Source organism: Apium graveolens, chromosome 4, assembly GCF_009905375.1.
Source record: "Apium graveolens cultivar Ventura chromosome 4, ASM990537v1, whole genome shotgun sequence".
Taxonomy (NCBI): Eukaryota; Viridiplantae; Streptophyta; class Magnoliopsida; order Apiales; family Apiaceae; genus Apium; species Apium graveolens.
The window spans coordinates 90980816-90992882 of record NC_133650.1 but is presented as its reverse complement, the minus strand read 5'-3'; positions in this window follow the sequence as shown (position 1 = coordinate 90992882).

Genomic DNA, 12067 nt, shown 5'->3' with positions numbered 1-12067 from the left:
ATTCAGATTGTCTTGCTAGTTCATTCAATTGTCTCACCGAAAGTCTTGCCAGCTATAGGATTGTCATGCCAAGTCAATTCTATTCGTTTGTTGATTTAAAAAGAAGCAGAGAAGATGCAACTTATTATTAAGAACACAGAAGTCAAGAAACAAGGCAGAAAAGAAAATCAAGAAGAAATATTTCATCTTTTCATCTGCATACTTCAAGATTAAATTTCTAGATTGTAAAGTTAAATCCAATCCACTAGAAATCTTTATCTTGCTCTTGTGTAACAATCTAGCGGATTAAAATCCCTAGAACTTAATCTCAAATCGCGTTTAGCATTTGATTCTAATTATTGCAAAAATAGAAAAAGTTCATGTCGAATTTATTCTAAATTTGTGATAATTAATTTGAGATTAATTCCTTGTAATCGATACAGTTGTTGTAACACCTTTCAAGTTTAATAATATTTTTATTTAACTTGAATTTTGTTTCACATTTTTTATTCCGCATTTAATTCGATTATTCGGTACTGTTTGTATTCAACCCCCCTTCTACAAACACATTGGGACCTAACAATTGGTATCAGAGCCTTCTGATTAACGAACAAATCAAGATCCTAGACTTTTGTGATTTTTCAACTCCTTTAATTTTTATTTATTCAAAAATTCATAATGACTTCACATAAAGTTGGAACCGTTAAAATTCCACAATTTGATAAAGAGAATTATATCATGTGGAAGAAGAAGATGCTATTATTTTTACAAGTTGCAAATCCCAAATATTCAAACTTGTTAAAGAAGGGTATAAAAACTCCGATGGTTATTGAACCGGAGGTAATAATAGATGGTGTGGTGACTACTGAAGCTAGAACCTATCCAAAAGAGCCTGAAGATTTTACTCCTGCTGAGAAGGAAGAAGCCTCCTTGGATGCCAGCCTTCAATTAATATTAATTGATTCCCTTGATCCCTTGATGAACAGACATGTGATGAACTGTAAAAATTCCAAACACATGTGGGAAACTATTGAGGTGATTAATGAAGGCACGGAGGAAGTTAGGGATAACAAGTTAGAAATCCTAACCTCTGAATATGAACATTTCAAATCAAATCCAGGAGAAGGAATTACTGAAGTGTTTGAGAGGTACAATGCGTTGATCAACAACCTGAACATCAATGGAAAGTATTATTCAATCAGGGAGGTCAACAAAAAGTTCCTTTTAACACTGCCAGCTCATCTTGAACATAGAATCACTGCCATTAGAGAAGCTAGAGATCTGAGTGAGATTTCTTTGGACAGGCTCTATGGAGTGTTAAAAACCTATGAGTTGGAGCAGATTCAACAGAAGGAAGTCTACGGGAAGGATAGAATGGTCAGCACATCTACTGCACTTGTAGCTGAAGGTCAACAACAACAACAATCTCAACAGTTAGAAAGAATGGTACAGTTTTCCAAGGGTGAGGAAAATGAGTTAGTAGCAGAATATGATCCTCCTACTACAAATCAATCAAGTGATGATTTTTATTCCTTGGAAGAGCTGGAGCAATTGGAAGATGAATCAATGGCCCAAATTGTCAAGAGATTCTCCCATGTCAGATTCAGGAGGAATCCCAAGCTTAAGTACAAGTTCAACTACAACAAATTCCAGAAAGGTGGATCTTCATCCTCTAACACCAGCAGTGGTGGGTACAAAACAGGGATGGTTGATCGAAGCACCATTAGATGCTATAACTGCAATGAGTTGGGACACTTTGCCACAGAATGTAGGAAGCCAAAGCAAGTAAGAAAGAACTCTGAAAGGGCTTATCTGGCAAAGGGAAGAAGCTGGGATGATACTGACAGTGAAGATGAAGATGAAGGAAATCTTGCTCTTATGGCTATTGATGGAAAAGCTTCATCGTCAAGAATAGAGGTAAAACTTTCTGATGCTGAAATGGTTTATCATCTAAGAGGTAACTTAGATTGTGCCCGTCGTGATAATGAACTGTTAAGTTTACAGATCACAGACCTTGAGAAAGAGGTCAATGAATTAAGACTTGTGCACATTAATCAAGACAAATTAAAAGAACAGGTATCTTTTCTAGAGAATAGAGTTGACTGTTATAGAAAACTCGAAACTATTCTCAAAGACAAGATCACCGGTCTTGAGACTAAGGTTAGAGCCTACTTCAATTCTTGTTCGAAGGCTAAAGAGTTCTACAGTAAGCAAGCTGTTAATCAAACATCTGGAATAGGATATGATTACAATGCTGCTATTGGAGAATTAGGCATAAACTCCCCTCCTCATGTCTGTGCTAAAGGGAGGGAAGTACCACATGTGCTTAAGGGTGTTGATGAACCCCTCTATAAAGCATCAATTGCTGAACCATTTGATGCGACCTCTTCTGTTATTCAAGAGGAAATACGTGCTGAGGATCATGCTAATGAGAAGATTGTTTCCAAGTCAAGTGAGTCGAAAGTTCCAGTCAAAGTTGTGAAAGCAACTGAGACTAACTCAGACACACATGAGTTGGATAACAATAATGCCATGTCTACCATGCATAAATTGCCTGCTGTTAATCACTCTCATAAAGCATGTGGTGTTGCTAATTGTATGTCTTGTGCTTTTAATATGATGTATGCTTATTTTAATGGTAAGCATGTGTCTAATGATAAGACTACTCCTCGTCAGCATGTGAATAACAAGAAGCATGATAGGTCTAAGACTGCTAGTCCTTCTAAGGCTAGAAAGGAGACATTTGTGCCTAAGCTTAAACAGAAATTTGTTAACGCTGTTTACAAGGTCAAATGTTCAGTCATTGAGAAAGTTGAGGCAATTAAAATTAAAAATGTTGTTTTGCCTGACAAAGGACAGTTCTACAAGTATGCCGGGCCCAACCAAGTTTGGGTTCCGAAGAAGGTCTAATCCATTTGTAGTGCAGGGCATTAAACAAGTATAACCGGTAGTGTGGATTCTTGACAGTGGATCATCAAGACATATGACCGGAGATAGAGCCCTGCTATCAAATGTGGTTGAGAAAGCTGGCCCCATGGTTACCTTTGGAGATAACAGCAAAGGTTTATCTGAGGGATATGGCTGTTTGCAAGCTGGGAATGTTATCATTGTAATTTTGTATATTGTGCTAGGTTATTATCAGGAAGCAGTATCTAACATATAGCACCAGTGACGAGACTTGAGAATATTACGACATATCAGGCACCTGCTGCACATTACACTTGGAATTGGACTCTAGTAAGATGTGTACAAGTGTACTCCTGGTTGGTAAGTCAAAAGAGGAAGTCAATGCACCACAGTTCATGGACTTTGCAGCTGCAGATCTATTGGACTATGCAATTTCTTCTTCACAATCTCACTTCAGGTTGGTATGAACTAGTATACTGCTCAAGCAATCGTCAAGGACATGGTATGGCACTCTAACAGAAGTTATAATTTTATATGAATAAGTAGAGTCGTCATATTAATAACTATCTTATCACTAAGCACAATCATATTGTTTTATATGTGCAGTGGTATATTGTTAATGCAACATAATAATTAGTATCTAAAGTACTTGACAAGTATCGGTCAATGATATGTTGTTAACATTATGTTGCAGATATTTGTAAGCTTTTGACATGAATGAGAATTACTTAGACTTTACCCTAAGTGATCAATATTTTATCAAAAACTCATTCATATTGAAAAATAAAAATTAAACTTCTTTCTACATTAGTGATTTCTTATTTCATGTAAAATCTTTTGAAATCACTATTGTAAATCATTTTCTCTCTATTACCATATATTCTGTGTTACAGGTTCAGTCTCCAATGACTTTCTTTCATTGACAGTCATGAGGTTGAAAACCCACAACGTCTATCCCAGACTGTAAAGACAAACACAAAAACAGAACCAACCAACACTCTCTTACCACTAAATGTAGTATGAATGAGCGTGAGGGAGATAGTGCCTAGTGCACCACATAAGGAAGGTTATGTAGTCAACCCAGTAGCTCTGTCTCATACATAGATGAGTAGTATTTAAACCGAGACAACTGCTAGCCCCCATACATCTTCTCAAAAAGATGTAATGGCTGAAAAGGCACAAAAACAGTTACTAGATTCATTCTCTCAACAGGGTGAGTCTATTGAATTTTGCCTGTCGGCCAAGGTATCCGATGTAGTGTCACCACTTCAAACATAAACAATTCTTGATGCACAAGAAGAGGTTACACACACAAAGGATGAGTTGACGGAAACAAGAGTTTCGACCATTTTAAGGTCAGATTCGATTGTTCAAGGTTCGTTAGTGGACCAATTGCCTTTACAGGTGTTAGGAGAGGATACTGATCCAAAAGCCATATGTCAGTGGTCAGTGTCTATCTCCCCAGGCTTAAATCCCCTGGATGCATCTGCGGATAGTGGATCTGACATAGGCGCAGATCGGCAACTTGTTGACAATGATTCAGATATTACCTGATGAGTCACAAGGAAATGTCTTCACAGACATTAGAAGGGAACTTTGATCTTTATGCTAAATTCGTTGGATCATTGTTTACCTTCCCAGAATTCAAATCTGGAACCCTAAAAGGGAAACTAGCAACTTGTAAATTATGACTCAGATTCATCTGACGAGTTTAACAAGGATGGGGATTTGTGAACTCCCATTGCACCACCTGTGACCTCCTTAAGGATGGCTAAGGTGATTTTCCTTGCAGGTACAGCTGGATTATGGAGCTATGAGAGAAGAGTGATACACTCGTGAGAATGAGTGTAAACACGAGTGGAGAGAAGAGTGAAACACATGTGAGGTACACTAAAACAGGATCACACACTCACAGTGAGGAAGAAAAAGAAACTACTTGTTATTTCTTTTCCAACCAAGTGAAATATGAGAACTCCTTCAGACGACGGCATACATTCCTTCTTTAAGGGGGAGATAAAAGCTTAAGTAATAGTTTGGAGGATTCCTCAACTAAGGGGGAGAAATAGCAGGGATTCAGAAAAAGATCCTACATGTACACTACACCACACCATTGTTGTTTCTAACTACGGATCCTATTGTACGGGAGAGGTGGTAAACACAAGGTGATTTCCTAGTAAGGGAAGAAGCTGTTAGGGGAGTACCATTGGTTTTTATCTGCGGATCCTATTGTACGGGAGAGGTGGTAAAACGAAGGTGATCTTCTTTAATCAGTTGATTCTCATAGGGGGAGAAGCAAGAGATATGGGCTTCTCAGCAGGAAATGTGGTTGTACAAATGAAGATGGAACTACTTGAAGATATGTTCAGTCTAGAGGAACATCTACTTGGAATCTGGAAAATGTTAAATCTCATCCAGAACTTTTCTACTATTTACTTTGCATGTATGTTTATATCTTTTTCTTATTTGTTAGTTGAGTTATCCTCTAGGTATTTGTGTGTTATTGTCTAACAAACAAATAGGGGGAGATTGTAAGTCACATGTCATAGCCTATTTGTATATTCGAGGATTTAACTCAACTCAAATAAGAATGTAATAAGTAAATAGTGGATCGACCGTCAGAGAGATCTCGCAAAGTAATATCTGTCAAAGGATTCAGAAACAAGGTTCATCTACAGACTTGAGGAGGTAATTCACTGGAAGAAGTTCAAGAAATTGATCATGCCTCAGTGATATAAATCAAGATCGTGGATTTAATCAAGTGACAGAGATCTCGTCAGAGTATCATTAATTACAAGGATTTAATCTGAAGAAAATCAAAGCGTCAAAGTCAAGACATGAAGAAACGTCACGGAAGTTAGTCACTCATGAACCAGACAGTACATCGAGTGTCAACGTTGAAGTGGCGGAATTGATTCATAATTCTCAGTGATTTTCAGAAGATTTGCAGAAGAATGGTTGCTGCTCAAGACTAGAATTAATTCTCTATTAATTAATTAAGTCATCTAATTTAATTAAGAAAATAAATTATATCTGCGAAGAATAATTTATTTATTAATTGAATTAATTGATTAATTAATTCTGAATTAATTTTAGGAATTTTCAGAATTTAAATTGGATTAAAATCTGCATTAAATCAACAAGACAATTGAAAATGAACTAGCATGACAATCAGGATTGTCATACCGATTGTCATGCTAGGCCATATTCAATTGTCACACCGAAAGTTACTCTAGGAGGATGATTGTCTTGCTAGTTCATTCTGATTGTCATGCTAGTTCATTCAGATTGTCTTGCTAGTTCATTCAATTGTCTCACCGAAAGTCTTGCCAGCTATAGGATTGTCATGCCAAGTCAATTCTATTCGTTTGTTGATTTAAAAAGAAGCAGAGAAGCAGCAACTTATTATTAAGAACACAGAAGTCAAGAAACAAGGCAGAAAAGAAAATCAAGAAGAAATATTTCATCTTTTCATCTGCATACTTCAAGATTAAATTTCTAGATTGTAAAGTTAAATCCAATCCACTAGAAATCTTTATCTTGCTCTTGTGTAACAATCTAGCGGATTAAAATCCCTAGAACTTAATCTCAAATCGCGTTTAGCATTTGATTCTAATTATTGCAAAAATAGAAAAAGTTCATGTCGAATTTATTCTAAATTTGTGATAATTAATTTGAGATTAATTCCTTGTAATCGATACAGTTGTTGTAACACCTTTCAAGTTTAATAATATTTTTATTTAACTTGAATTTTGTTTCACATTTTTTATTCCGCATTTAATTCGATTATTCGGTACTGTTTGTATTCAACCCCCCTTCTACAAACACATTGGGACCTAACAAATATGCTAAAAGATCTAAAGAGAATAGATGGAGGAGTACAGATGTGAAGATGTTACATGAAAGAGCGGAAAGTAAAGCTCAAGTATTTCCAAAGATCAAGAACAAATACAAATGGAGAAAAACTGATGATCTTATTTATAATAATAAACTGCGCTTTACTTCTGGAGGAATAAGGATAGATGGTTTTATAGGTTCTAACACCATGGGAGATAAGCAGTCTTGGTTAGTACAAGCCAAGAATCTCAAGTTGATTGAACCATTCACAAGAGCTGGAATAGGATATCATGAAGCTAAACTTGTCAACTTAAAGTTGTTGAACTTCACTCTTGCTGATAGTCCTGGTCAGGAAGTAACTACTGATCATCTGGATAGACATGAAGCTGTGAAGATTATACTTGAAAAACATGATGGTTCAGAATATAAACAGAAGATCTTACTCTTATTGCAAAATGATCAAGTTCAAGTTCTTTCACTTGATGAACTGCTGATCATGTCTACAAAGGAACTGAAATGCATTCACTATTTGCTAAGAGTTGAAGATGAAACTTTAAGATTATGGTCAAACATGATTCTTGCCAATATCAGAAAAAGGATACTGGATGATGGTCAATATTACTTTGGATCATATATTCGTACATACATAAATTTTAAAGGGCAAGAAGTCAACATGAAGAAATGAGAAGCTGTGATTGAAAATATTCTTACACAGAGACACATAACCATGAATCCTGATGATTCTAAATCTTGCTATGTGACACTGGAGGAGTTGATGATTGAAAGAACTCTTATCAGAAACTTAAGGGCTGATATCTATCAATTATCAGATAAATTTGGATATGAAAAGAACTTGAAGATCATATTAAAAGAGATATTATTGAAGAACATTGATGACAGGGTTAAAGCTTTTGTTCAGAGATACTACATAGTTTATCAAGAAATAGGAAGATTAAAGTTTGAAACAAAGTATGCTTGTATTCTACAATTTATCTATTTGGTTTTTGGCACTAGACATTACTTTGGAATTTATGCTTATTCTACAAAGCGTAAATTGGGGTAGATTGTTAGGAACTGTTTATGTCAAGAATCAGGACTTATCAAGGCGTCAGGATCTGACAGAGGAATCAGGATGTGTTAAGCTAATCAGGATCTATACCACTTAGAACGTCTTAAAATGGCTTAAATTGGTGTCTTGAAATCAAGTATATTGTGTATTTGATGCGTTTTTCTAGTGTTTATGCATTTCAGGGTATTAGTTGCATTTCGGGGGGAGGAATCATCAAGAATAAGCCTTGGCATGTGTTCACCATTGCGAGAGGAAAGGAACGGGCAGATTACGGCGAAGAAACGGAGCAAACTTGGATTTTTTCCAGTAGAGGCCTGCGCGCCCGCGCAGCTATGCTGAGCGGCCGCGCAGGGTCGGGAATTTTGCTGAATTATTTTAGACTTCTACTTCTGTTTGGCTTCCAACTTCTATGTAATCTGAGTTTTATGGGACTATTATATAAGTAGATTTGAGACGTTTTCACAGGGGATTGAAAAAGAAGAAGATTGCGTTTTACGCAAGAAGCGAAGGAGATAAGGAAGAAGACCGATTTAGCACACCGCAACGAAGAGGAAGCATATTTTCTTGTGATTCTTGTTTCGTTGTAACGTTGGATGCTAGTTTTCTTGCTTTGACTTATTTACTCTTGTGACGTACTCTGTTTTAATATAATTAGTTTAGTTATTATTTTCTTGTGTTTGTTTATCATGATTTCATATGAACCCATGATGGCGATAAGTTCTATTATGGGCTAATCGTGATCATGGGGTTGCAACGGATTTATTATGGAATTCTTTAGTTAATTGTTTAATACTTTAGTGTGTGATGATTGCTTGATATCTAGTATTGGTTGTGCGTATTCGTCTTATGTGCGTCGTGAACATATAAGATAGGGTGTTAATCTCTTGTGAAGTGACGGTGGATCTTGAGATTTAGAACTTGCCATGCTAGCATAGGTTCATGTACGTTGTGCATGATTAGTGGGTAACTCTAACAGTTTTATTTGCCCTATGTAATCAAAAAGGAATAACTTGTGCTTAAATCGTTGTGTTGTCAATTTCTGTAGACATATAGGAACTCAACATAATTGATGACTATTCAACTTCTATCTTAATTGTGGATGCTTGGTGGAATGGTATTAGTACAATGAAAGTTGGCTTTTATCAGTTTCGTGTTATTCGATTAATATCATCACTGTCACATGCTAAAGGTAATAACAATGGCTATAGAAGGAAGTAATAATGAAGTTGTGATCTCATGAGTGTTTTATTATTGATAAATTGAAGTGTTAGTTAAGTGGTTAATTAAGTAGTTAATTATAGTTAATATTTAATCAACAATTTTAAGTGTTATTATCTTAACATTGAGAAGTAATCATACATTGGTGAGTGAGTTTAATTAGACAATAATTTAGTCTGAGTCTCTGAGGGAACGAACTAGAAAATATTCTATATTACTTGCGAACGCGTATACTTGCGTGAATATTAGCGCGTGTTTTCGCCCTAACACCGTCAGGATAAGAAGACTGTCAGGATCTTAGTGGATAAGTCAATTCTGCGAGATAAATCAGGAGGTGCTGATTTATAGGATCGTAGTTGATTTAGATATGTATAGAAAGTGGTAGAATTATACTGTAACATATCTTGTAATTGATAGGGATTGATTGTAGTTATGTAGTATATAAACACAAAATAGGTTAACACTTTATGTGTGGTGCTTAACCCGAGTATTCGAATAACCTAACAGCTCTTAAGAATATTGTTCTTGAGAGAGTTTTATAATAATTTATTAAAGATCAATATAAATTGTTATGTGATTCATATGTGCTTACTTTACTTTCATAATACATCGATTTGGTTAGTAATTGTATCCAACCCCCCTAAAACAATTACTTTAATGAGTAACATATTAATTTATAGAATAGTTGTGTTTAGAAAGATTTTATTATGATAGAGTCAAAGCATGATTACGTGTTAAGTGATATTTGATAAGTTGAAAGGAGTTATATGAGATAAATTATGTTTATGTATTAGTTGATTATTGGTAAGTCAAAAGAGTTATATAGGTTGACTTGTGATTATGTGTTAAGTGTTTATCGGTATACATGATATGCATACGCGAAGGGTTATAGGTAAGAGGTTTCATAGTTATAAGTTAAAATCGATAAACAGTTTAGTGATTATAGTATTATCTTATTCTCGTAAAAGATCCGGACGAGACATGTAATATCGAAGACGTACAGAAGGTCAAATTGTGTCGTAAATTGAATAAGGAATAAGTCGAGAAAGCAACGATGTGATGTAAATAGAGTATAGTTAGAGGTTATCTGTGAGTAATGATATGCATAGATGGAAAAATATGAAGTATGAGACTGAGCTTTGAATTGGAATCAAATTTAAGGAAAGTTTCCTAAATCATTTCTTATGTATTTGTGCAAAGATTGTGATGTTTCTTTAAAGACTATGGTATTATGTTTATGCTATGAACCACATCTGGTAAACCTTTACATTTGAGAATGAAACCCATGATTACGTTCCACCTTCAAGTTCTGAAAAGCCAAACACTTTCTCATACCCTATGAATACATACCCTATGATACGATACCATTTCAAAATCACCAGATACCTTTCATTCAATGAATACACACCCTTATATACCTGATTTCTTGTCATAAATACCAAACCTTTGTTATTACAAATTTGAAACTCTTTCATACAGGATTTAATTATCAAAGGAAAATGTTATTTAAGTTAAATATTTTTATAACTGTTAATTATGATTTCGTTTATGGAAATAAATGTTTTTATTAGATCCAATTATTAGAATTGGATTATTTTTATAAAACATGTGGAACAGATTCATGGTAAGACGAGATTTGTGGTCAAATGTAGGCCAATGTGTGCCTTGGATCCAGTATAGAGAACAGGGTTGTGTGTCATGTTCGAGGTTAGTGCGTGACTGATCAGCAGCTTAACCTTTGGTTTTTAGTTAAAACAAGATAAGTCAAGTTCTATGATTCTTTCGAATGATTGAATTTCCTAGTTTTCAATTGATACAAATATTATGAATCTTTTTATATACTACTCTGAGCTTATGAATCCCAGATAAACTATTTCAAATTGTTATTGTTATATTGGTACTTGCTGAGCATTGTTGCTCACCCTTGCTTTTCTTTTAACCATTTCAGAAAAGCGTAAAGATGAGTTGCTCGAGTACAATAACATTTAAGGCTAAGGTTAGGCGAAGAGTGTAATATCCGGGACATGACGTGTAATTATTTTTATCAATAAATGATTATTATGTGATTTTTGATGAATTATCTGATGGCTAGTGTTGATATGTTGATGTTTATATATGGTAAAGTCTAGGTATGTTAATTTTATTATGCCCAGAATAAAATATAGATAATTAAGGTATTTTTCTGGTAATTTTTGTTGTGTTATATGATTTTATATTGATTTATGAATTTATTAATTATTTTCTGAATAATTACAAAACTATTTTATAAAGCCGAGAATCGTCCAACCTCAACCATTTTTATGTTTTACAAACCGAAATTCTTCCGAAAATTCCTTCATAACCTAATCTGGTAATTCCGAACATTTTTCATGTTTTGACTTTTTTGATCTGGATTACGGTTTGACCCGTACGCGGCCCGGCATAAAATTTTCGATAGGATAATCATTTCGATAGCATTATCTCCATACAAAGTGTTTTATAAAAAGCCCGGTTTTGATAATTATCCAAAACTTTTGATGCATATCAAAAACAGGATAATGTTTATCCCAAACGTTATCCGATTGGATCGTTTTTGCAGTTACTTAGCGGCTAAGCAACATATTTATCGATCCAACACGATCCAAAATGTACTAATATGCCATAAATATAAATAGCCCTTTTCTTATTTCATTTTACTCGTATATTCATAATCAGACAGTAAAATCCAGTAAAATACAGAGAAAACCCTAATTATACGTCACGTTCTTCATAATCAAAGACACAAACGAAGGCGTTACCGAACTCCGATTCGAGCGTGCAATATATCAAATCGAAGCTCTCAAAAAGTTCTTTCTGAATCAATCAACCATTTTTTGTGCAAAAATCAAGGTGATTTTCTTATTTAATTATTTTAATTCGAATTATTTAGTAATTAAAATATGAATTTTTGTTCTTGATGTTGTTTGTTTGATTTGATATTAGAATCATGTAGATCTTTTCTTCCTGGTCATTTTGGTATATTATATGACTAATCTGGAGTTCAATAACATGTTCAAATTATTGTTGGATTCTCGGAATTAA